Raw genomic sequence first — 25,310 nt, forward strand, 5'->3', positions numbered from 1 at the left:
CGCATGCAAAAACACTAGAGCAGGAAAGAGCGTGAGACATCGGAAGAAGTGAAAAGGGTAAAAAAAATTGCAAAAGGAGACAGAGACATTAGGTGAAGTTTGAGAGGTAGGCAGGGACTAGATCAAACCAGGCTTTTTAGGTAAAGGTAAGTATTTTTGTCCCCACTTTTCTAAATGCCACAAGAAGCCATAACATGTTTTTAAGAGGGAAATGATACGATTGCGTTGGCAATCTAGCAAAAGTACACACACACAAATGAAAAGATCTACTCTGAAATAGTTTTCAAAGGCTACACTCATAATAGGAGGTCAAAATCTACATAATAAAACAGATAAAATTCCAAAATGCAAAGCATAATTATTATGCAATTGATAGTCAAACTCTTTAAAATACTAAAACTAATAAGATGCTCCCTTAAATAATTTGTCCTCAAAATTATCCCTTATTTCATACCATTCCTTCTTAGCTACAACACAATAATCACATGAAAGTAGCATTAAATATTTAAATACGAGTAACTAATAACTCCTCCAAGCCAGTACATGTGACAGGTTTTTGGTGTTTGAATTTTCAGTTTCACTCAATTTTTCGACCTTTTCAATGAACACCAAATACGTCAAGCCCAACAACCATGTTGTCAAAGAATCTCAAGGAAAGGAGGACTCCTCCTTACTAGGTAAGCCTTAATCTGCTAAATATAACTTGACAACAAGAACAACAATAACAAAATCTATCAATTTCTATTCCACTCAGTGACAGAAGCGTAGCTCCAATCAGCGTAGGCCTCGGTCTAACTGTACCCAGGGCAGTGCTGGGTTTAGGTGGGTTATATTCCTCCAGGATTGGGCACATTCCTCCAGGATTGAACCATCTATGCAGGGTCTTCTCTGTACACAGCTCTATCAGGTGTACAAACATCGGTACCTGAAGGAAAATTAAACCATCCCTTCTCCCAACCATGTGGCCTCTACTGAAACCCCTCTTCGCTCGTGATTAATAGAAGTTGGCCAGAGGCAAATGAATTCATTCATTCTGTTATTTGGGAACTTCACTGGAGTGCATGAAACTGCTTTGCTCCCCATCTGTTTCTCCCTGATTAGACCTACCTCACAGCCACTTCCTCTCTGTGTCCGATGCTATTTGAACTCTGTACAGAACGGAAAGGGCAAGTCACCTATGCCCTCAAATTGCCTTGTACCATCAGTGCTCTACTCAGGCATCTTCCTGGCAAGCAGTGGCTGCAAAGCCTCTTGTTTGGGATCCACCTTATCTATGTATCTGCTCATTCACTTAATCTTTTGTGATACACATTATTTCTCTTCCAGTTCTGCTTTTCTTCTTGGAGTGTAGGATGTAAAAATGAACCATGGGGCACCTGGGTGGCTTTGTCAGGCAAGACTTCGACTCTTGATTTTGGCTCAGGTCATAACTTCAGGGTCCTGAGAAGGAGCCCTGTGTTGGGCTCTACACTCAGCATGGAGTCTGCTTGTGATTCTCTCCCTTCCTCATCTGACCCTTCCCCTGCTTTCTCGCTCACTCTCTTTCTCTCTAAATAAATAAATAAATAAATAAATAAATAAATAAATAAATAATTTTTTTTAAAAAAGAACTATAATCCTTGTTTATTAATTTGAATTAGCAACTTGAATATCAGAACTCAAGAAGTAATGTGCTTTGCCTTCTCTACTATCTGTGCTCTCATCCCTTCTTGAAGCTAAAACACTAACTGCTTAGCTGTCTGAATGAAAAACATTTCATTAGGACAAAGAAATTTAAAAGAAGAGATAGCAATTTGAAAATCATATACCATCACACCATTATTCTCCTCATCATTCCATATGGGTTTTATGTTTCCCCCATCCAGATACATAAAATTTATTACCTATCCAAATTGATTAGTCCTTTTGTTTTCTTTACGGTTTCTAGCTCCGGAGTTTTTCACGGGATCAATCTTTTGGTTTATGGAAAACACTATGAAGTAGGTTGGGGAATACTAAACTGTGTTAGATAATCTGTCTTCCTTTTCATTCTTAAATATTAAGGAATAAAATGCACAACACACACATTAAAGGCCATTCTAAGTAGACAGTGAATGTGAAGGGTTTTGTAAATTGCAATGTCTTATATAAATATTATATTATCATCTAAGCTCCTACCAGGAAGTCATCGTCAATCACCTCAAAGGCAATACCATCAGCTGAGAAGGGATAGGATACATTGACCAGTTCGGATGCAATGCAAAAAAAAAAAAAAAATATATATATATATATATATGTATGTATGTATTCTGAAACACTATCTATCTGTTCCCATCAAAAACAGTGACTTCAAAATTGTTCTAAATATCTACTTCTGGAATTTAATGTATAAGAAAATGTTCTATTTTTCTCAGTATTGGGCAATGTAATAAAAGCTGTATGTTGTTTTTCTTTAGCTAGTATTGCTCTCCCAACACTCTCATAAAAAACAGGGGTCCAGCTATTGTTTATCCTTTGTGTTGACATTGTCATTCTGTGTACCAGGATGTCATTCCAATGGTGCTTTTCTAACATGTGAGAAAGCACAGGGCAGCGACAGGAGAGCTCGAGCCCAGAGTCTGGAGCAAGCAGGAGTTTTCACCTACATCTCTGACACTGCGCCTGAACTGAAGACCTGACTCATCACTTGCTACTTCAGGCTTGAGCCTTTCTTGTTATACTGATAAAGTACAAAGCATTAGAAGTGGACACAGTGGGCTTTGGTGCCAAGCCTATCCCTGCAAAAGCAAAACAATAGCTTTATAAATTCAATGTATCCTTAGTTTTCCATGGGTATCATTCACCTACCAATCAGTTGCTAATTCTCAATAAATGCAGGGAAATTGGGATGTCCTTAGCATCCCAAGATATCCCACAAGACATAATTAGCAAAACCACGGCAACTGTGGTTTCTGAAGTGGAAGTAGTCAAATTAAATTGAAACATAGGAAAATGGAGACACCTGGGTGGCTCGGCGGTCAAGCATCTGCCTTGGGCTCAGGGAGTGATCCCGGAGTCTTGGGATCGAGTCCCACATTGGGCCCCCTGCATGAAGCCTCCTTCTCCCTCTGCCTGTGTCTCTGCCTCTCTCTCTCTCTCTCTCTCTCTCTGTCTCTCATGAGTAAATCAATAAAACCTTAAAAAAAAAGAAATATAAGAAAATGGCAACATATTTTATTTTTGATGAGATATATATATCTTCATCAGATTGATAAAAAAGATTAATTGTATTACAAATCTAAGCTATATATCTATCATGTAAGATTCCATTTAAATGTCTTCCCAACTCTTTGTTCTGTTCATTTCTTATGTTACCATATTTTTCATAATTTTTATTAAAAAAAGAAAACAACTTTCTCTTTTTTTTTTCTTTTAAGGATGTAAGACATCAAAACCTAACCCAAAGCTGTTATTCTTACGGAAGACCAGTAAACCCATCCTGTAACAAGGGATCTGGCTCTCAAAGATTGTGTTTAACCACCTGAGTGAGGAAATACTGTAAGAGTCAAAAATAAGAGATTGCAAAAAAAAAAAATTAAAAAAAAAAAATAAGAGATTGCTTTGAAAGATACAAGGTATAAATAATATTTTTTCCAGAAACACTAAAATTATGTTGGGTTGACTTCTAGCTTTGGAAAAGATCATTACAATGCACTGTTGTGATACAACTTAAGCCTCTATTTATCACTGTATTTAATATTCAATTTCATTTTTCATCATTAGAAATCAACAGTTCTTTCTGGAACAAAGTTATGCTATTTGATGCTGAATTCCTTTTTTTTTTTTTTCCTCACCTTATGGTGTACACCCACATGTGCAGGGTTACTCAAACAAATGTTTACACCAAATATGCAAAGAGTTAGCCTCTAATGAAAACGGTGAAAATACATTTACAGGAGATTTTAGAATTCCAGGCTGGCCTCCATTTATTCAGTAAAATGTCAAAAATAGAAGAACTTTAAATCTTTCCACTTGCCCATTCTCATTCGCACATATAGAAAAAGAAAAAAAAAGCTACTCTAAACCTAATACATATGCAATGTTTGTTTCCTGATGCTAATGGTCAGTCATAACCAGGCACTTGGTTATGTTACTTAATGTGCTACATATTTGGCAATGCTGCTGCGTTGTCAATGAGCTTTAGGACTGACAGTAATTTTCTTTTCAGGTTTAGTCATATGATGCTTTCCTATAGGAATAGGTTCTATCACAGGAGCAAATTATTCAAATCTAATTTAACAGACTCAATAATTCTCAGTTTTATCTTGGGCATTCTGTATTCCTTTCCCTACATCTAGTGGCTATGTAACAATTCAATTACCAAAGTTCCTCATCCAGAAAGTGCAGCTGATTTCCGGTAATTCTTATTCTGTTTGATTTCTTTTTTTTCCTCCTAGTTTAACACATGCCAGTTGGTGTTGACTGAGTTAAAAATCTTGAAATAAGCCTGGCACTGTGTCACCATGTAGGTTAAGAAATGAAAAAAATTTTAATAAAATACACACTAGAAATGGAAAATAAGATTAGTGGTGACATTTCTTGTCATGAGGGCATTTTTCGTCTATGCGCACAAAATAAAACAAGCTCAATGCAGCTGAAGAAAAGAGGAATGAGAGAGATGATATAAATTGAAAGATGAAAAGGCAGGGGGTGAGTGTAAAGAAGCATGTTGAGAGCACAGAGAGTCAGCTGGCAAAATAAAGCAGCTCCAAGAGCCTCAGAAGGTAAAACTCCAATTAACAGATCAAGTGGGTAAAAATCAAGTCTCCAAATAAAAGAGCAATAGCATAAGCAATTTCAAGGAAGATTAAAAGTACAGTAAGGTGATGAAAGTACTCAAGTCTTTGAGATTATTAGGAATTTTAGGGAATTACAATAACGAGAAAATTGTAAGGGAAAATCTTATATATTCATTCATAAAAGAGTATCACCTGTCACAATCTGTCTGCATGGACATTAGAACTAGATTCTTGTTCTTCAGGGATCCCTGGGTGGCTCAGTAGTTTAGCGCCTGCCTTTGGCCCAGGGTGTGATCCTGGAGACCTGGGATCGAGTCCCACATTGGGCTCCCTGCATGGAGCCTGCTTCTCCCTCTGCCTGTGTCTCTGCCTCTCTCTCTGTATCTCATGAATAAATAAATAAAATAAAATAATAAAATCTCAAAAAAAAATTCTTGTTCTTCAAGAACAAGGTATGTCTTCTGGTCAGATTTAGGTTTATTTTTCCTACATTTCTCCAAATAATCTTTCTCTGATAAAATATGCAAATACACACACACACACACACACACAAATATAAACAGTGGAACTCAAAATTCAGAGTAATTAAAAATAGCCTTAATATCAGAACTTCCTGAAACTTATTAGTAATCTGAAATAGTCTAGCAATTAAATCTGGAAATAAATTCTCATAAATTTTATAGGTATATTAGTTATTTCTACAAATAATAAATTCATTAGCGATCAGTAATTATCTGATTAAATTCTCCAATACCAGAAGTAAATATAGATGAATCAGAAACATATATTTGGAGAGAAGGCCTGAGAAAAGTCCCTTTGTGTTAGTATTGATTAAATGAATCAGACAGTGTTTATTTAATACCTGACCAGTGCCAAAAGATCTTTTTTTTCTGTATAATTTTTTATTGGAGTTTGATTTGCCAACATATAGCGTAACACCCAGTGCCCATCCCACCAAATGCCCCCCTCAGTGCCCATCACCCAGTCACCCCACCCCCCGATCCACCTCCCTTTCCACCACCCCTTGTTCATTTCTCAGAGTTAGGAGCCTCTCATGTTCCGTCACCCTCTCTGATATTTCCCACTCATTTTCCCTCCTATCCCCTACAATCCCTTTCATTATTTTTTATATTCTTGTATGAGTGAAACCATATAATGATTGTCCATCTCTCATCGACTTACTCCATTTAGCATAATACCCTCCAGTTCCATCCACGTCAAAGCAAATGGTGGGTATTTGTCATTTCTAATGGCTGAGTAATATTCCATTGAATACATAGACCACATCTTCTTTATCCATTCATCTGTCGATGGACACTGAGGCTCCTTCCACAGTTTGGCTATTGTGGACATTGCTGCTAGAAACATCGGGGTGCAGGTGTCCCGGCGTTTCACTGCATCTGTATCTTTGGGGTAAATCCCCAGCAGTGCAGTTTCTGGGTCACAGGGTAGCCCTATTTTTAACTCTTTGAGGAACCTCCACACAGTTTTCCAGAGTGGCTGCACCAGTTCCCATTCCCGCCAACAGTGCAGAAGGGTTCCCCTTTCTCCACATCCTCACCAACATTTGTTGTTTCCTGTCTTGTTCATTTTCCCCATTCTCACTGGGTTGAGGTGGTAGCTCATTGTGGTTTGGATTTGCATTTCCCTGATGACAAGTGATGCGGAGCATTTTCTCATGTGCTTGTTGGCCATGTGTAGGTCTTCTTTGGAGAAATGTCTTTTCATGTCTTTTGCCCATTTCATGACTGGATTGTTTGTTTCTTCGGTGTTGAGTTTAATAAGTGCTTTATAGATCCTGGATACTAGCCCTTTATCTGATAGGTCATTTGCAAATATCTTCTCCCATTCTGTAGGTTGTCTTTTAGTGTTGTTGACTGTTTCCCTCACTGTGCAGAAGCTTTTTATCTTGATGAAGTCCCAATAGTTCATTTTTGCTTTTGTTTCCCTTGCCTTCATAGATGTGTCTTGCAAGAAGTTGCTGTGGCCAAGTTCAAAAAGGGAGTTGCCTGTGTTCTCCTCTAGGATTTTGATGGATTCTTGTCTCACATTTAGATCTTTCATCCCTTTTGAGTTTATTTTTGTGTCTGGTGTAAGAGAATAGTCTCGTTTTATTCTTCTGCATGTGGATGTCCAATTTTCCCAGCACCATTTATTGAAGAGACTGTCCTTTTTCCACTGGATAGTCTTTCCTGCTTTGTCGACTATTTGACCATTGAGAGGGCCCATTTCTGGGTTCTCTATTCTGTTCCATTGATCTTTGTGCCAAAAGACTCTCTTAAAGATTCCCTTTGGGAATCTGCAAGTTAGGTAAGAGAAATACAATTAACATTTTTGGAACTATTTTATACTCTTGTGCTCCATAAAGAGTCTTGATAGACTTCTTTAGAAAGAACACTGTAGATTTAAATATACAGTCATAAGAAATAAAAATTAACCACTATTCAGCCCTTAATATGAGAAAGGTGCCTGGAATGTCCATATTTTACAGGGGCCAGACATTCGTCTGGGAACTAACCTCACTCTTCTATCTTCTTTATGCTTAGATTTTGACTAGATTACACAAAGTACTTCTACATATCAATAAGAAAAAAAAAACTTGACAGAAAAGTGGACAAAATATAGGGGTAGACAATACCCAGGGAAAATTCTGAACATTTGAAACCTTTGAAAAGGCGATCTACACTCTCAATAATCAACAAGATGGAAAGTGAAATAATCTAATAATTAGTAGAAAATAACTATAATTGATTTGGCACTGTACGGAAACAAATAATCACTTATATGTTGTTGATAGAGAACAGTACTGTAACAAGATGTGTCAAACTCGGGCAGCCCGGGTGGCTCCGCGGTTTAGTGCCACCTACAGCCCAGGGCATGATCCTGGAGACCTGGGATCGAGTCCCACGTCTGGCTCCCTGCATGGAGCCTGCTTCTCCTCTGCCTGTGTCTCTGCCTCTCTCTGTGTGTCTCTCATGAATGAATAAATAAAAATCTTAAAAAAATATATTAAATTAAAAAAAAGATGTGTCAAACTCAAAAGTGAGAATGATGGTGAACCATTAAATCTTTTTCTAGGAACATATCTATTAGAAATATTTACTCGTGTAAACAGACATATGACATCTAAGATGTACTTTAAATGAAAGAAAAGGGAGCACCTGGGGGCTCAGTGGTTAAGCGGGTAAATGTCTGGCTTCAGCTCAGTTCAGGATCTCAGGGGTCCAGGGATGGAGCCCTGCATCTAGCTCCCGGCTTGGCAGGGAGTCTGCTTCTCTCTCTCCTTCTCTCTTTATACCTCCTGCCCTGCTAGTGCTCTCTCGCATGCACACACTCAAATAAATAAATAAGATCCTTTTAAAAAATAAATGAAAGAAAAAGATCGAGTAGTAGTAAATAAATAAGGAAATTGCATCATTACATTGTAGAAGGAGCTAGAAGTGGCTGCTGAAAGCTTAAAAGTAGGCTTGCCTGTTTTAATTCTATACTTCTAGATTTTAGAATAATTTATCAAGTATTTCTGTATACTCATACTCAAAGAGTAATACAAATATAAATTCTTTATGGGTCCTATATTTCTCTCAAGGAGCTATGGGAATGAACTAGACATCAAAAATTGTTTGAATTTTTACAATCTATTTTGTATATGTGTTTAAAAATGGCTTAATGAAATTAAAAATTCTCTAAAAATATTATAAACCCCACTATAAAGGAAAGAATAGCACATTTAGAACCATAAAACTTTGCACTTACTTTTTATATAAGCTTTTATAAAAATCTCTTAAAATCTGAACCTCAGTTTTCCCTGGTCAAAATCATGTCTTCCCTGCTTGACTTCTCATCTCCATAATCATATCTACCCTAACTCTACTTTCAGAGCTAACGCTAAATACAAAGGAATTCTACAAAATTCACTTTGCAAACATCGCAGCATTTAGTACACCAATTGAGCAGAGTACATATTTAAGACTATTGGGGAAAAATATATAACAACCAACGTTTTTTGTTTTTAATATAACTCACTATGCAGAGCTATACTAGACTTCATGACATAACTTCAAGATTCAGTCCCTTATAATTAACCTTTCAACTCTAAAAATATTATCATCAGAAAAATTGTTATAAACTGAAAAAAAAGCCACTAGAATTGTTTCAGAAGTCAACAATGAAATTTTACTGCCTGTCTATAGTCAAAAAGGCTTTGTAAGACTAAAAGAACATTCAAGTTTTTACTCTCAAAAGATAGAGTCAGTTAGCAGCTTGTTGTAATTATTGTATGAATGTTCAGAGACCAGGTAACTACAATAAACAGAAACTGTATTTCCATGTTACTTTAGAGAAAAATCTATTAAAATCATTCCCAAAACTGAATAAATGTTTCAACTTAAAATTGCTCAGGTTAAAGATTGGATGTCGAATAATTACGATAGATGACAGAGATATATGATAGATGCATACATGTAATAAAAATTGCATTATAAAGATTGAAGTTCATAATTACATTAAATTAAATAAAAAATAAATCATTTGTTTCTCTAACATTTACCTAGCATTTTTTCTTTACAAAAAAATAACTTGACTAATAAGTAAGTTCATGGCTTGAAAGTTAATATGCACAAATAGTTCTGATGGTGGAATAGGAAATGTTTACTTTAGAAAGTGACAGCCCACAGAAGAAAAAGAAAAGAGAAAGGGAAGACACAGTAAGAAAATGATTTAGATTGAAGGTTATAGCAGCTGTGCAAATAAAGAAAATGGTGCAATCAACAGTTCACATCCTTCTGATGGATCATTGAAAAAGCTCTGTGTAAATAGTTTTGACGTTCAAGCTCCTGTAGAAAATAATACAGTAAAAAAAATACAAGCAAGAAGCTATAAAGTATGAAGAGTCTTGCAATCACTTTTCCTCCAGCAGATATAGGCCACTGATCAGCTGATTTATGTATTAAAAATATAACTCTCAGGATTAGTGATTTTTAAAAATGACAAGGAACTGCAACCTTTGGTGGAAAGCTTAGTAAAGGTTGTATGGACAATATGTTCTGCTGGAGCGCGGGTACTATGCAAATGACAACACGATGGCCCAGACTTTAGCCTCGATGCTAAATCAAGTCTCCAAATGGAGAAATTTCTCTCACCTTAAGATTTTTTAATAAAATAAAGTAACAAAAGTTAATGGCCTGCCAGATGTTCACCACGGGGAGTTTGCTTCACGGAAATTGAAGAAGGAACTTAATTTTGAATTTATGGGAACATTGCCCCGTTTTTCCTTGTTTGTCCCACGTTGCTTTTCAGCTTTGTTGACCAATGCCAGAAGCGCCACAATGGGACTCTTTCAGTGCTATTCATCTCTGCATTAGAACAAGATGTGTTTAACTTTCCCTTTATTTATTTATTTTTCTCACCAAGGTACAGCTAGAAGTAGTAGTATTATTATCCTGAAGCTGACAATTGCTCTGACAATTTGTGATCAGCTCAACAGAAAGTGAATCAGATGAATCAATGAAAATATCTTAAAGCATAGTCAGCTATTCAAGCCACAGCATTCTCTGAAACAAGGCACTTTATTTCTCAGCTTCTAGACTTAGAGCATTGTATGTGTATTGTTCGCTTCTTAAATATTTTTGAAAAGGAAATGAAACCGAAACATTGTCCTTGGGTGGTCTCCGAGAGTATATAAATAGTGGAGGAATCAACTTTTTCATAGTCTTAGTTAAGGAGTTGGGGACCTATGAGTGGTTGCCTTTGGAGGGGGTTGAAGTAAGATAAAGAAAGGGAAAGGAAAGGAGGGGAGCTGAAAATGAAAGAAGAATAAAACCAATTGGCTATTCCTCCAGTTACACACCCATATTTATTATTTAAGGAGCGTGTTTAACATCTATCTTATACATAGAATTCTCCACAAATGCTAGATTCAGTCCCTACTCTTTTCTTCAGTGGTTCCCGGTCTTTGAAGTACAAACAGAAATCCCTCAAGAACTTGTTAAAATTGTGGACTCCCAGACCCCACCTGTAGAGAAGTTACATTTTGAAAGGTATCTCAGGAGACTTCTTAAGATGGTGCATGACCTAATGCTTGCAAAATGCTGCTTTAGATCCTTGCAACAAGAATAATAATAAAATCTATGATAATTTTACTTAACAAATAAACATGGGTGGCTTTCTTATTCTGATATCAACAAAAATTATTTTTTTAAATGAATATTATAATAAGTACATTATGGTTAATTCAAAGAGAAAATGGAAATTTAATAAATATTTGTTGAATGTACAAGTGAATGAAGAAACGTGCAAACAAGTTTACCTAACATGGGTTCTCTGGATGCTCAAATTTTGTAACCTGGAATACAAACCCTACTTAAAACTGATTAGTTTTCTTCACAATGTACAATTTCAAACCATATGCTGTGTTACCTTACACCAAAGTAAGCAAAAGAAATGCATCGGCAAACAGTACATACAAGTTGCCAAAGCTCCCTCCATTGAAAGATATTAGTCTAACGCATACACCCTTGTTCATTGGCGGTGAAAGCAACAAAAGGCTCAGTATCCATCACTGAAATAAGACAGAGTGAAAAATACATAATTCACCTAATTTTAAGGGTAGTTTTTCCCAAACTTCAATCACATATAAAATAGCTTCATAATTCTGGCCCTGTCCTTGTAAGACATGTCATATATCAAGGAAAAGAATACAGATATTTGTATAGACACTGCCTATTTTATTTCACGCTAATTCCAGTTATCTCATGAAATCTCTGCTTTATTGTGTTAGCTGTTATTTTCCTACCTCACATTTAAATTAAAAAGAAAAAATCTCGGCTATCAAAGTTAAAAAGTGTTTGTTTCTCTACTACCTAAAATTAGCTCATATCCTAGGGGTAGTGGATTCCCTGCATTTGGAGAATCCAGGCTCAAAGAGTCTCGGCCCCAGAAGCACATAGCTCCTCAGATAATTTCATACCTGCCTATGAATGGACTGCTCCAAATGTTTCCACATATAGGAAATTCTCAAAATGTTCAAAATACTTTAAACTTAAAGAGCTAAGCGTTCATTAGCTCTTCCCAGTGATCTTGGACAAGGAGAATGAAGTAGTGACTTTAAATGACTTTGTTTCCACCCTCACACACACACACACACACACACACACACACACACACACACATTTCCAAAACGAAGCCCGGGTTGAAGAAAACCCCAGGCACTCCCCAGGATCACTCTCCATGTTATAGAGGGAAAAAACTTAAAACTACATGATTCCATTTGCCAAGGTAACTCCGACTGAAATGAGATGGACATTATTCCTCAATTACCAGCATAATCATCTTTATCCATATGTTTGCCTAAGGACAACTGGCCTTAGCATGATGAGTCACATTTTCTAATTTGGTTAAATCTACTTGTGTGTGATTTGTTTTATTGTGTTAAGTTTTATTTAAATTCTTTTTATTTTATGCCTGATTGGGGGGCTTAGAAGAAAACAGATAATTGCTAAAGTGTCATTAAGTATTAAAGAAAATTACATATGATGCTATTTTATATCAGAGAGAGAGAAATTCAGGGGTAAGAAAAAGAGGATTGCTCTCAATATTCAGAACTGTTTGTGAAATTTACCTTAACACTGAAAATATAACTGCATCTTTAGACATGTGAGCATTTGAGCAAAGTTGAATATGGCAGCATTTTGTTTCAAATTAATTTGTATCTAATTTCAAAATAATAAATCAGGTTCATTGAGGAAATGAGTAATATATGGATATTATCAGCACCTTGCCCATATGGTGAATTGGGAAATAAATGCCTAATTGGATCCTGATCTGTTTGAAACTATTGCATTTTTTTTTTGTTTTCCCTTAGAATGGGAATTTAACCTCATAAGTGATCTACCCTTTCTACTTGTCTTTGCAGAGGTACCAACTGTTCTGCTTTGCCCACAATAGACCACGAAATAGAGATGTAAAACTTACATATTACTGGGGGCGCCTGGGTGGTTCAGTTGGGTTAAGTGACCGGTTCTTGATTTCAGCTCAGATGATGATCTCAGGATCCTGGGATAGAGCCTCGGAACAGGCTCCGAGCTCAGCAGGGATTCTGTGTGTCTCTTTCCCTCTGCTCCTCCTCTCATGCTCTCTCTTCTCTCTCTCTCTCTCTCTCTCAAATAAATAAATAAAATCTTTTTAAAAAACACTTTACATATTACTTAAATCTAATTAAGAATATAGGGATGCCTGGGAGGCTCAGTGGTTGAGCATCTGCCTCTAGCTCAAAGTGCGATACCAGGGTCCTGGGATCGAATTCCACATCGGGCTCCCCTCAGGGAGCCTGCTTCCCTCTGCCTGTGTATCTTCCTCTCTCTGTGTGTCTCTTATGAATAAATAAATAAAATCTTTTTAAAAACTCAATATAACTTTACCAATTGAATAAAGTATTTTGGTTTTCACTCGGGATGGAAATATACAAATAAAATTTGAGATGAACAGTATTTTAATTTTAGGTTTAGATATGATTTTGCATGAACTATCTCCACTTAGTGTATACTGAGAGATCCACATGCACTTCCAGAATAAGAGCTCAAGAAGCCCACAGTGTCCTTGGAGTAACAAAGGCAACCAAATTATTAAATCACAATGGGAGTCTAGAAATGCATACGGTAATGAAGAAAAGAACACAAAGTTGACACAGCAGATGACTAGAAAAACAACTGTACAAATTAAGAAGTACACTAATAAGATGTTTTAAAATTCACAATATCAAATAGGTTTCTCCTCTTATGACCACCATATAATGCTAATGGCAGGTGTGAATTAATACAAGCAACCATATACGAACCACTAATTATGTGACAGGTTGTACCAAGTATTTTACAGACAATATCTTATTTCAATCTTGTAACCACACAGTATTATAATACTCCCATTTTACAGACAGTGAAGTTAAGATTTACAGAAATTAAGTAAATACCAGAGTCTCCCGGCTAGTCAATAATGGAATCTGAACTCAAACTAGATCTGATTCTAATACTTGGAAGGTCTTGGCCACTAAGCTCATATCATTTGTGAGCAAGTCCTCCAGAAATTGCAGGCAGAGTATAAAGCTGCCTATTCCCAACCTTACGTCCTTTGGAAATTGTGAGGTCTATCACTTAAATTCCTGTGAATGCTGCCTATAAACAAAAAACAACAGTAAATGTTTGCTTTAATGCTAAAGCTTTGGAACCTGGCCCCAAAAACTGGAGTAACATTTTCACACTTTCCACAAAAGACAGTGACATTTATCCTCTGGCTTTACGTACCATCATGATGCCTGTAGAGTTTGAGAATGTCAGCTAAATAATGTGTGAGAATTATGAAAACACATATTGTTAAAGAGAAAATAAAGTTTTAAAGACAAGGAATTTTGAAAAGAGGAAAAATAAAGGTGGAATATATGTGAAATCACAAATAAAGTTAGTAAAATGCCTTACCAACTGTCGCTTTACCGATCATGTTTTTGTTATTCTGTAGAATATATTATATACGAACACAATTTTTAAATGGCACACAGATATTTCCACATAGAAGAACAGTCACAATCCCTTTAAGCAAAAGCGTCTACTGGAATTATTACTTCTCCAGTTTTCTGAACCATTTAGAAGAGTCTAGGGGATGCTGCAAGTATAAGGCATCTATTTAAAACCCATATTCTTACTATGTGGAGAGAAGAGTAGCAACACGTGTGCTTCAGGATCTTGGCAATTTGTGAACATGCGAAGCAGTTACACAAGCACTTGGCTGAAACTTGCTAAAAATGCAAAGGAGAATGGAAGTGTGGATATATTAACTTTTGAGTCTGTAAGGGGTGGTTTCGAAAGTTTAAAATGAAATGCACATTGCATAATATAAAAATTCTAAGAGAATCTGCCCTAGCACATTACACCACTTCAGTAATAATTCCTGAACAGCTAACAGTGGTCTCAGAGAAGAGTTATCTATGTCTGTATGCGTGTGTGTTTGTTTAGTGTTTTGGTTTCAATGAGATAGATACGTTTAAGACAGATTTCTATCTCAATACTCTATTTTGGAAGTGGCTTTTTACTAGAATTTTTATTTACTACATTTAATTTTTAAAACTATATTAAGTGAAATTTTTCTGCATTCCCTTGGTCTAGTCAACTACAGTTTTGCCACACACTGTACTTCTCAGTGATGTCATACCTATGGTCACCAGTGCGTGACTGTGCAAAAAATAAATGGCAGGACGACACAGCATGCTTAGCAGATGTGGAACATGTATTTGGATCCAAGATATTTAGAAGGTAATAGATTATAGGATTCACAGTATCCGGGAGAAAATAATAAACCACTGACAGTCAGGACATTCTTTCCCTTCCATAGTTGGTTTCTCATCCAGGCTCAGTGTCTGGAGTCATCACTGACATCTCCCTACTTCAGGTCACATATTTAATAATCAAGTCCCGCGGTTCCACTGTCACAGATCTTTCAAATCAATTTCTTCCTTTCTACTCTCATTGCCACCACCATATTTCAGACTTGCATTACCACAATCTGCTCTGTCACAATCCAGGCTTCACGCTAATCAATTCTGAAAATGCCACCGGGTTAATCTTCATAAAACGCAATTCTGGACATGTCACTCACCTGCTCAGATATTTTCAATGGCTCCCCAATGCCTAGAGAATAAAGTCTATATTCCTGAGCTTAGAATTCAAAGTGTTCCCTGTATTATAATTATGGGTGGATGTTTGGTTTCTTCTTAGGCTGTAGAACCATTTTTTTTTTTACTTGTGTGCATATAAAGTAACAGGCACAGAAATGTACACATAGAAGCACATATTCATTCTTAAAGAGCCTACCACGGCTCACATATCTATCTTTCTCAACTCTATCTAATTATCATTGGATTAAGCTCTCTTATCTTTTAATTTCCTCTGGACTATCATATTCATTATTTCAGAAAGTTTTTACCATGAGCTTTTCTGAATTAAGTATCAGAGACAGTTTCTCCAAAGTAATCATCACTGTTTATTCTATATTGTTGATATGAGACAAAGAAGAAAAGATATTCGATTACTTACCTGTGGAGCATAAAGCCCTTGGAGTCAGAGACTGACACTGATATTTAGTCTTCCTCATCTTTCCATCCTTACTCCCCTTCTCCAATTTCTCAGTAATCTTGTATAAATCTGACAAATTGTTTGCTAATTTCTGAATGCCCTGGCACAGAGAAATTAGGTAAAAGAAAAAAAGGGTCAAGTGAGATTTTTAAAGGCCGTATTTGTCTGAACTAATTATTTTATTTTGCTGTGAGTTAGACTATACTGCTGCATTAATAGTCCACTTATTCAGGAGTAGTTTATCAACGCTGCCTCTCTCCGCACAGAGAATGATTACAGGTGAATCTCCACACGGGTAATTTAGACGGGAGCTCACTTAACAGACCACTTCTGTTCAAATCAGAACTAAAAATACTTTGGGGGCCCCATAAATGTTAAATAGCACAAAGAATAATAATAACTAACCTCTTCTTAGTACATGTGTTCTTGAGTACACATACTTAAATTTTTCCCAATTATAATTCAAGAACATTTCAGTTCCCTTTATTCAGGACCATTATTCAGGCTCTTCTGGAAATGTTTTATTCAGGTTGCACATCTTTCCTCCGCAGTCTCTGATTTAGAATTCAGCTCTCTGATAATGAGTGGAAATTGGGGTCTGAAAGAGAAAAACATCATTTTCTTAAATAATGCTACAGGCATACATTGTCTTAATCTGGGAAAAAAAATGAAATCCTAAAATATTTTTTTTCTAAACTGTTAAAATGCTTGAGCTTTGAAAACAGAGGGGGAAAAACAAATTACAATACAATTCAACTCTGTTTTTAAATATTTGTGATCACATCGGTGACATTACAGCATAATCATAGGAGTAACGTGAAAAAAAAGTCCTGAAAGCAGTTTAGTGGTGTTCTCCAGGCAAATGTGCAACCTGACTAGACATGCATTGTGGGTATAAGTAAAAAATATTAAAAAATCTCTTTTTTGTGTGTGATGATGATACTTGCTTTTATTGTTGTTGCTGCTGATAATAAATAAAAAGGCCTGATCTCAATAGGACATCCGTGCTCAACCTTTTCCCTGGGCTGTAGTTTCTTCTCCTGTTCACACCTGAGGACAGTTGGGCCAGCCTCTTAAGCACTGTAAGGAGATCTGAGCAAAAAACCTTTCAAAATAAATCAGCCCTGTTTATCCCCAGCTCTGAGAGCTGGAGCAACTCATCCCAACACTTGCCTGTGTTTCACTGTGGAACAGGTTGTCTTGTTTCAGCTCTTTCATAAAACCAACCCTAACACATATCTACTTGGCCATTCTTGGCAAAAACAGAAATAAAAAATAGCCAGTCCTGGAGCATTGGAGTACTGTAAGTTCAGAGTGCTTTGAGGGTCCAGCTGAGGCAACGGGGACCTCACAGCTGAATGACTGCTTGCTAATGGCATAGTGGAAGGACACCAGGGGCATAGGAACAAAGTCAAACAAGCATCTGAGTGAGGAAATGTGCCTACCCCACAATGACTTGCCCAGGAAATCAGGAGGCATTTAGGACCACCTTCTTTTTAAAGATTTTATTTATTTATTCATGAGAGACAGAGAGAGAGGCAGAGACACAGGCAGAGGGAGAAGCAGGCTCCATGCAAAAAAGCCCGATGTGGGACTCGATCCCAGGACCCCGGGGTCATGTCCTGAGCCCAAGGCGTCTAGACACTCAACCACTGAGCCACCCAGGCGTCCCTAGAACCACCTTTTTTTTTTTTTTTTTTTTAAATGACCATCCTGACAAGAGCTGTTAAGTATTAAACAGGTGTATGCTATCCGTGCTTGCATTCGGATCTCCCAACTTAGTGGTGTCAGTAGAACTAATGACTGAGATAGATAAAGTGGCATACTTCCTGCATGGATTAAGATTCTGTATGAAAGCCAAAATAAAGTGCTGCACACCTGCCACATTTGAGAAAACATAGTCATAATTCCTAAGATGCTTATCTAAACTTTCTGGTCTTAAATTCTCAAATGGATCAGCTCAGAAAGATTTCAGATATTTGGAAGTTAGAGAAAATCACAAAAACTTCTGCAGGCATATATCAGTTCCAAATCTCTTACTCAGGAGAGCATCAAAATTACATTTGCTCTGACTCCTGCATGTGTGATCTGATAAGATCACTGACATATATTAATTGCTGCAAAATGAAACAAAACAATGACCCAGAATGAATAAAGCACTGATTTAAAAATATCCCTCATTCTAATGCTCTATTGTTGAATTAGTTAAATTTAAGAATATAAACATAAACTCTTCTTTGACAGGTAAAATAAAAACTTGCCAATGTTTTGAAATTTCCCCTTAGAATTTTAAGCTACCTTATAAACATTATGTTTTCTTCCTTTTTTTTTTCTTTTTCTTCCATAGGAGTAAGACTGTATTTGGACTTTTTTTGACATCTCAGCTCAGTAATTCAAAAAAAAAATCATCTGCTCTATTCAAGATGTTTTGTTATACATTATACAGTGTAAAATGATAAATAAGACTTTAGTCTCTATCATCAAAAGATATATTCTATGAAATTTTGTAGGAAAATTACATGTTTAGAAAACACAAATAAAGTATAGAAAGTTAAATGCTGTAAGAGGGATACAAAATAATTAGAGGAATGAAAAATTTTAAAATTATATTTTCAAAAATCGAAGATTTTATTAAAAGATAATATTGGACAAATATAAGCATTTCAACAGAAATAAAAGGTAAGGCCTTTTCAGAAAAAGAAAATACTTGAAGTAATATTAAAATAGACATAATAGAATGAAGTTCTCTTTGTAGATAGGTTAGGGGCTCAGATTGCCTAAAACAAAGGGTACATGAAGAGAAAGTAGTTGATTAAAATGCAAAGGACAAAGAATAAAAAAAAAATTTTTTTTAAAAAGCAAAGGACAATGGGAGTAAGATCACAGAAGCCTTTAGCCATATTAATCAGTATGAAATGTGTTCCATAAGCTGTGGAGAATTATTAAGGTGAATTTTTTACTAATTCATTTTATTATTTTATTTGGCAAGCAACACATAACATTATGACATTAGAAAGAACATTACATGATATCTCACCACAGTTAACCTTTCAGGGTACACCATTTTAAAACATTTACAAACATGAGACTATACTAAGGATCATGTTAAGTTACTTGCTTTTTAAATTATATGTGTATATATATTTAATATATAAAGAAAGTTCCTGCATAACACACTTTTCATATCTTTCTTTTAAATAACTCCATAAAAGTTTATTTCTTGAGTGTATCCTCATTTATATCACCATTTCTATATTTTCACACATTAAATTGCTTTTTTAAAAAAATTATTCATTTATTTACTTGTTTATTTATTTATTTATTTAGAGAGCAAGCACATGAACCAGGGGAGGGTCAGAGGAAGAGGGAGAGAGAACTTCAAACAGACTCCCCTCTGAGCACAAAGCCTGACATGGGGCTCAATCTAATGACTTTGAGATCATTACCTGAGCCAAAATTAAGAGTCAGATGCCTAAAACTGACTGAGCCACCCAGCCACCCCACATTAAATTGCTTTTTATCATTATTAAAAATAAGTACAACAAAAATATTTATTAATACCTACCATATGTCAGACACTGTTGTAGATAATTTTCATAAAACAGAATAAAATAGACTAATTCCAAGCTCCCACGAGACTTAACTTTTTGGATATACACTAATATCTCTGTACGTGCATTTTATCATTGATTTACTTATATCTTTAAATGAATGCTGGGTGCCAATAGAATTGAATGTTTTTAAGGGTATCGATGCATACCCCCACAAGCTGTATATAAGAGTACATTTCTGCCCATACCTCTGACAACATACAGTATTACCAAACATTTGTCCTTTGTCAAAAGGGATGTAAATTACACATTTTCATAATGTATTTTTTCTTTAAAAGACTATCTAAAAAAAATAAAATAAAATAAAAAAGACTGTATCTAGAGAGTGAGAAAGAGAGAGACAGCATGCAAGCAAGTGGGAGAGGGGCAGTGGGGGAAGGAGAGAGAATCTGAAGCAAACTCCACACGCTCAGCATGGAGCCCAATGCAGGGCTTGATCTCACCATCATGAGATCATGACCTAAGCCGAAACCAAGAGTCTGTCGCTTAACCGACCAAACCATGCAGGCACCCCTATAATGCATCTTTTTACTTTGCTACTGATTTTCAACATTTTCATTTTTGCTGTTGTTGGTTATTCTTTTGCATGTAGGAAGTGCCTGTTTATCTCTAGCATATTTTCATTTTTATTTTTTATTTATTTGTGATATTTCATCATAAATTAAGAAAATTCTGTTAGTTATTTATTTTTCAAATATTTCCTCAATCTGTCATATATACCATAGATATATTACATATATCTGTAATATATATGTATGTATGACACTTATATATGAGAGAAAAACATCTATTTTTTAATTTTTGTAGTAAATTTTAATAGAGAGGTTTATGATGATTTTGGCTTCTGGTATTGTTTTTAAAGGACTTACTAATGTCAGTAGTTATACAATTTACCTATATTACCACTACAAAACATCTTTTACATTTAAGATGTAAATCTTGTTGATTGCATCAACAACTATATGTTATGTGATATAAGAGTCAAATTTCCTTTTCTAAGAGGTGAGCCTCCTATCTCCATACTATTAATTGACCAATTGATTATTTTCCTCAATGATTAGTTCTCAAATAGTAAATTTGTCTCTATAAAAGCATGATTTCTCTGAGATATAGGGTGCAAAAATTTAAAAATAGCTCAGTAAAACCATTTTCCCCTTATACTTTCCCAATGCTTCCATAACTCCTGTCCAGGATTAAGACAGTAGCTGCCAATTCTTTACTGATATAAGAGAATTCTGAGGCTTCCAAGACTCCCTTCTAATTTATCCCTAAAAGCTGATGATTCCAAAAGCCACTATTTGCTTTTTCTAAATTTCTAAATACCTAACTTTCTAATATCCATGTATTATTTCATTTTTTAGTATGAATACACAACTCAACTCTAACGAGAAAAAGAGACAGTAGTTTCTTATAGATAGATTTCTATCTGTAGTTTAAAATTTATGCTACTTGGGTAAACCCTAGAACCCAATGAGTACCTCCATATACCTCTTAAACAGGGGGCCAGTTCAGCTAAGTCCTGATCTTGAAGAAGCCATTAACAATAGTACCCTCAGATCTCATTGATGGAAAGTAAAAGAATCCCCAAGTGAGAAATGGAACTATTACAACTAGACTGGGAAAATGGAGGCACAGGTAATTGCTTAGCCATTTTCCTCTCTCTCTCTCTCTCTCTCTCTCTCTCTCTCTTTCTCTTTGTAACATCCAAATGATAAGGTCTTTCTTTTTCCCTCCCCAAGTTTTAGGTGTAAAGATTTTTAAGTCGTATTTAAACTGTAGCTAATTTAGGAAGACTTGAAACTTCTGTGCCTAAATTACTGGATCTAGTTCTGAACCTGTATCTCTGTAGAGGAAGATATGAGTTACCTGGGAACACATCAAACTAAATACACCCCGCCTATACACACACGCACACACACACTCTATATAATGGAGATCTCCCTATGCCTCCCATTTGCCATTAAAATCACTACAACATAAGCTCTAGCTTCTAATGGAAGTGGATCGAATTTCTGGGATGTGTTGAGAATCATTTCTTTATTAACCATAAGAGATTGAGAAACACCTTTACATTAACTAGAAGTTTATCATGTAATCATTCAATAAACATTTTTTGAGCAACTACTACCTCTTTAATGCTCAGCCTATATGAATACAACAGGGTGAAGAAGAGGCACAGGATTAAATAAACCAGCAAGTTCAGCATGGAGAGACCAAGGAGAGGTGTAAAACAGAACAACACTATGGAACTATGCAGAAAGAATATCAATTCCATCTCAGCCAGTTAGGGAAAGATGTCCAGTGGAATTAGTATCTATGCTGAAATCTAAATGATGAAATAAATTCGGCAAAAAGCAGAAGAAGAAAGTCTCTGGTAGAGGCAAAAGCTTATATTAATGTCCAGAAATGAAAGATTATATCATGTCTGGAGAAATTTAAAAAAAAATCCGGAATAACCAGAGCATAGAATTTAAGTCAAAGAAAGGAGAGAGGAAAAGAGATAAAAAATGAGGTTAAAAAAGCAAATAGGGTGATTATGAGGCACCCACTAAGCCGGTAAATGTGTTTGAATTCTACCAAAAGAGCACAGAAGAGCAAAATGGTTATTTTAAGCAAAGAGCAACCTAAAATTTTCCTTTGAAAAGAAAACTCTGATTGCAATGTGCAAAACAAGAGAGGAGGGCAAGTCTACAGTCATGGAAATGAGTTAATAGGCAAAAATGTTCCGTATTCATTTCTGAGTAAGAGTTCAAATAAGTATTAAGCAACTAGAACTCTCTGGCTAACCATTGATTACCCTGTGAATTATCTAGTTAAAACACAGTGCCTTAATTGTTATACTTAATAATTGCACTGTTTATAATTTAAGTTGTTTATTATCTAAGGTTTAACACTCAGAGAATTGATTAAATTGGGTAACTCCTCTCTTGGATGGAAGCAATAACCTTCAATGGAATGCTAACTACCTCTGAGAATTATGTTTAACTCCGACTTTCTTTGCCATAGGCAGAAGTAATTGATTTTAGGCTGGGTGAACTGGTTCTTAATACATATGCCCACAGGGAGAATGTCATTTTAATAAGATGCTTCTACAAGCCACATCCTACTTAAAATAGAAGGTTTTCCCTTTGCTTTTATAAGCAAAAACTGAAGGAGTCCTGTTTGCCCTTAAGTTCATAGTAAACAACTGTGAAGTAATGTAACACTGAGTCGGCAGTCTACAAAGTACCTCTTTGCCAATTCAGCTATCTATGTTTTGTTTTGTTTGTAGCTGAAGCTTTCCCAGGAAAATACATCTATGTTTAACATTCTTGAAAACCGCTAATTAGTACACCTAAATCTGCTTGTATTGGCTCTGCAGCAGTTGTTCTCCTGATTTCCTAATCTATTGTTTTGTTCTGCAACCACCATGGCGCAACTAAAATAAAAGTATTCAAATAATTAGAAATTGTGGAGGGGAGATAATAAAATAAACCACTGCACCTCAAGAGATCAAGACAAAAAAATGGAGAGCCTTCAAGAATAAAAAATCATCAGTTCATTGAAACAGTCAAATTTTGATGTTGATTCAGATTTGACCCAATCCTGAGTAGTTCAAAACTACTGAGTTGTAGAGAAAATCGTTCACATGTTTCTTTCAATTCGTTATTTATATATCATCTGTTAAAATGTTTAATTTTGGTAAATGTTTTCTAGCTCACATAATACATTAGCATCATGTATGTTATATATAATATTAACTTTATTTATGAATACATCCATGTCATATATGTAGGCCTAAATTATCTATATAACAAAGTTAATTATCATGCAATCAAATTTGTTGCCCATTGTTCTTACATCTAATTTACCAAAATGCCATATGTAGCCTACTTTTAGGCATTTACATAAAATTAAACATTTATATTAAAAAAACAGTTACTTTAAACTTTTCAAGTTATGGTTGGTATTATAGTCCTTCAACAATAACTTTCACAAACTTCATCACAAACCACTGGTGTAACCTGGCTTATTTTATATAATACACAGATGAACTTTTACAACTATTTTATTAGTTGTGTATTTATTCTAATGTCAGTTAGAAAAATTGCACACAAATGCCACGGACATCAAGGCGTTGGGCTACAAGGACTTGGCTGCCACCCCCAAGGACAAACTATCCTTAACATGAGATAGCCTGACCTCATCATGATCTACAAGCGTCGCTATCCCTAATTCCCTCCTGGAACATAGGGAATGACTACTCAGAAGTACTACTCAGTACTCAGAAGCCAAGATCTCGCTGTCACCCAAATCTGCATCTTCCCACCATCCCCAGAGGTGTGGGCAGAGAGCTGGACCTCTGGAACCATCTCCCATGCTTCACCTCAAGAATCACTGGGACCTCTCAGAACACCCTGGCCCATTTCCACCATCATCCTACTCAGATTCTAACATGTACAAATAGCCATGCATCCACAAGCAGAGAGAATCCATGGAAGGCAGCTCTCAGAGCAAGCCTTTCATTGAGGATCTTATCATCAAGTCATCCAAGTTCCCCATAACCCAGTCACTCACTTCGACCCACCCACCAAGATTGAAACTGATTATTGGTCATGCCCTCTGTCACTGGTCATTGCAGAAACAGAAAGACAGAAGCAGAAGGAGCACAGAAAAAGGCAGAAGAAGAGGATAAATCCAGAAAAGAGATGAAAACTCCCAGGAAGAGTCAGAGAAAGGAACTCGGTAAGGTGACTTTCTAACGTAGGAAAGATAATCTTCAAGAAAGAGATGAAAGAGTCATCGCCTACATGAGGAAAACTCAGTCCCTACTGGATCAGACACCCTTTGAAACCTCCCTGCACTCTAGGTCACCTAAGTGTTCTCTCCCTAACTAAGGCAAGACCACGCTGAGCTAGCTACAGTCCACAGACTTCAGCCCGTGGGGAGTGAGATTGGAAGGCCAGGACTGTAGATCTGTCATTATGAAATGCTGGTAGCAACCAATTAAAGGTAAACCGAGTTTCCTCCAGATGTGGATGAGATGAGGTTTGAGATGTGTCTCTCAAGTGAGGATTTATCAGGGGTATTTTCCATATCTCCTGAATAATTTGACAAACTGGCTCTGTTAAAGCAGAACAAACTCAAGATAAAGTATTATCTTCTCTGATTGTCCCCACCATCACTCTCCATGACTGGTGCTCACTGCTTCAGGGCTCTGGAGCTGGGATCACTGATCCCAAGGCTTCCTTTTCCTATAGTGAGCAGGGAGTGATCATCTCTTGGGGAGCAGGGAGGTGGGACAGAGCTGGATTTGGCTCCATTCCTCAAGTGGAGAGGCAGCCAAGAACTTTGCAGCCCCGGGGTTGTGAGACATGGACTTTCTCCCCCATAATGAGGGGGTAGGGGTGCTCTTTCTCATCCCTGGCACTCAATGCACAAGGCAAACCCAGTCTGGGCATAAAGTTATGGTTTTGCCCACACCCACAAGAAGAGGAGCAATTAAGAAAAAAATGAACATGGCTCCTAGTGGTCAGTCCTGTCAGGTTTGTTGACCATTAGGTAAGTACAACCCTTGGCCCTGATTGGGGAGTGTGAGAAGCAGCCAGGCAGGCAAAGAAACTCCAAGACCCTGTGTGCCAAGCTCTTATCCTCATCTCAACTTTTATAGCTTGCCCTACACCTGGGCCTCTACTCTTCTGACTCCAGCAGAAAGAGGCTCCAGCTCAAGGAGATCTCTAGCAGGGAGGCTGCCCTGTTTACCCTCCTTTACTTGCCACCCTCAAGAATGGAAGTCTCTTGCTCCAGTACTGACTTCCTCAGAAGCCTTGGTTTAAGTTGGAGATGTC

General features: G+C 36.4%; 1 pseudogene; it reads left to right on the forward strand.

Moving 5' to 3' along the window:
- The first annotated feature begins 22,891 nt into the window (after positions 1 to 22,891).
- Positions 22,892 to 24,631, forward strand: LOC144291432 (dematin pseudogene; annotated as a pseudogene).
- Positions 24,632 to 25,310: the final 679 nt, after the last annotated feature.

Source organism: Canis aureus, chromosome 2, assembly GCF_053574225.1.
Source record: "Canis aureus isolate CA01 chromosome 2, VMU_Caureus_v.1.0, whole genome shotgun sequence".
NCBI lineage: Eukaryota > Metazoa > Chordata > Mammalia > Carnivora > Canidae > Canis > Canis aureus.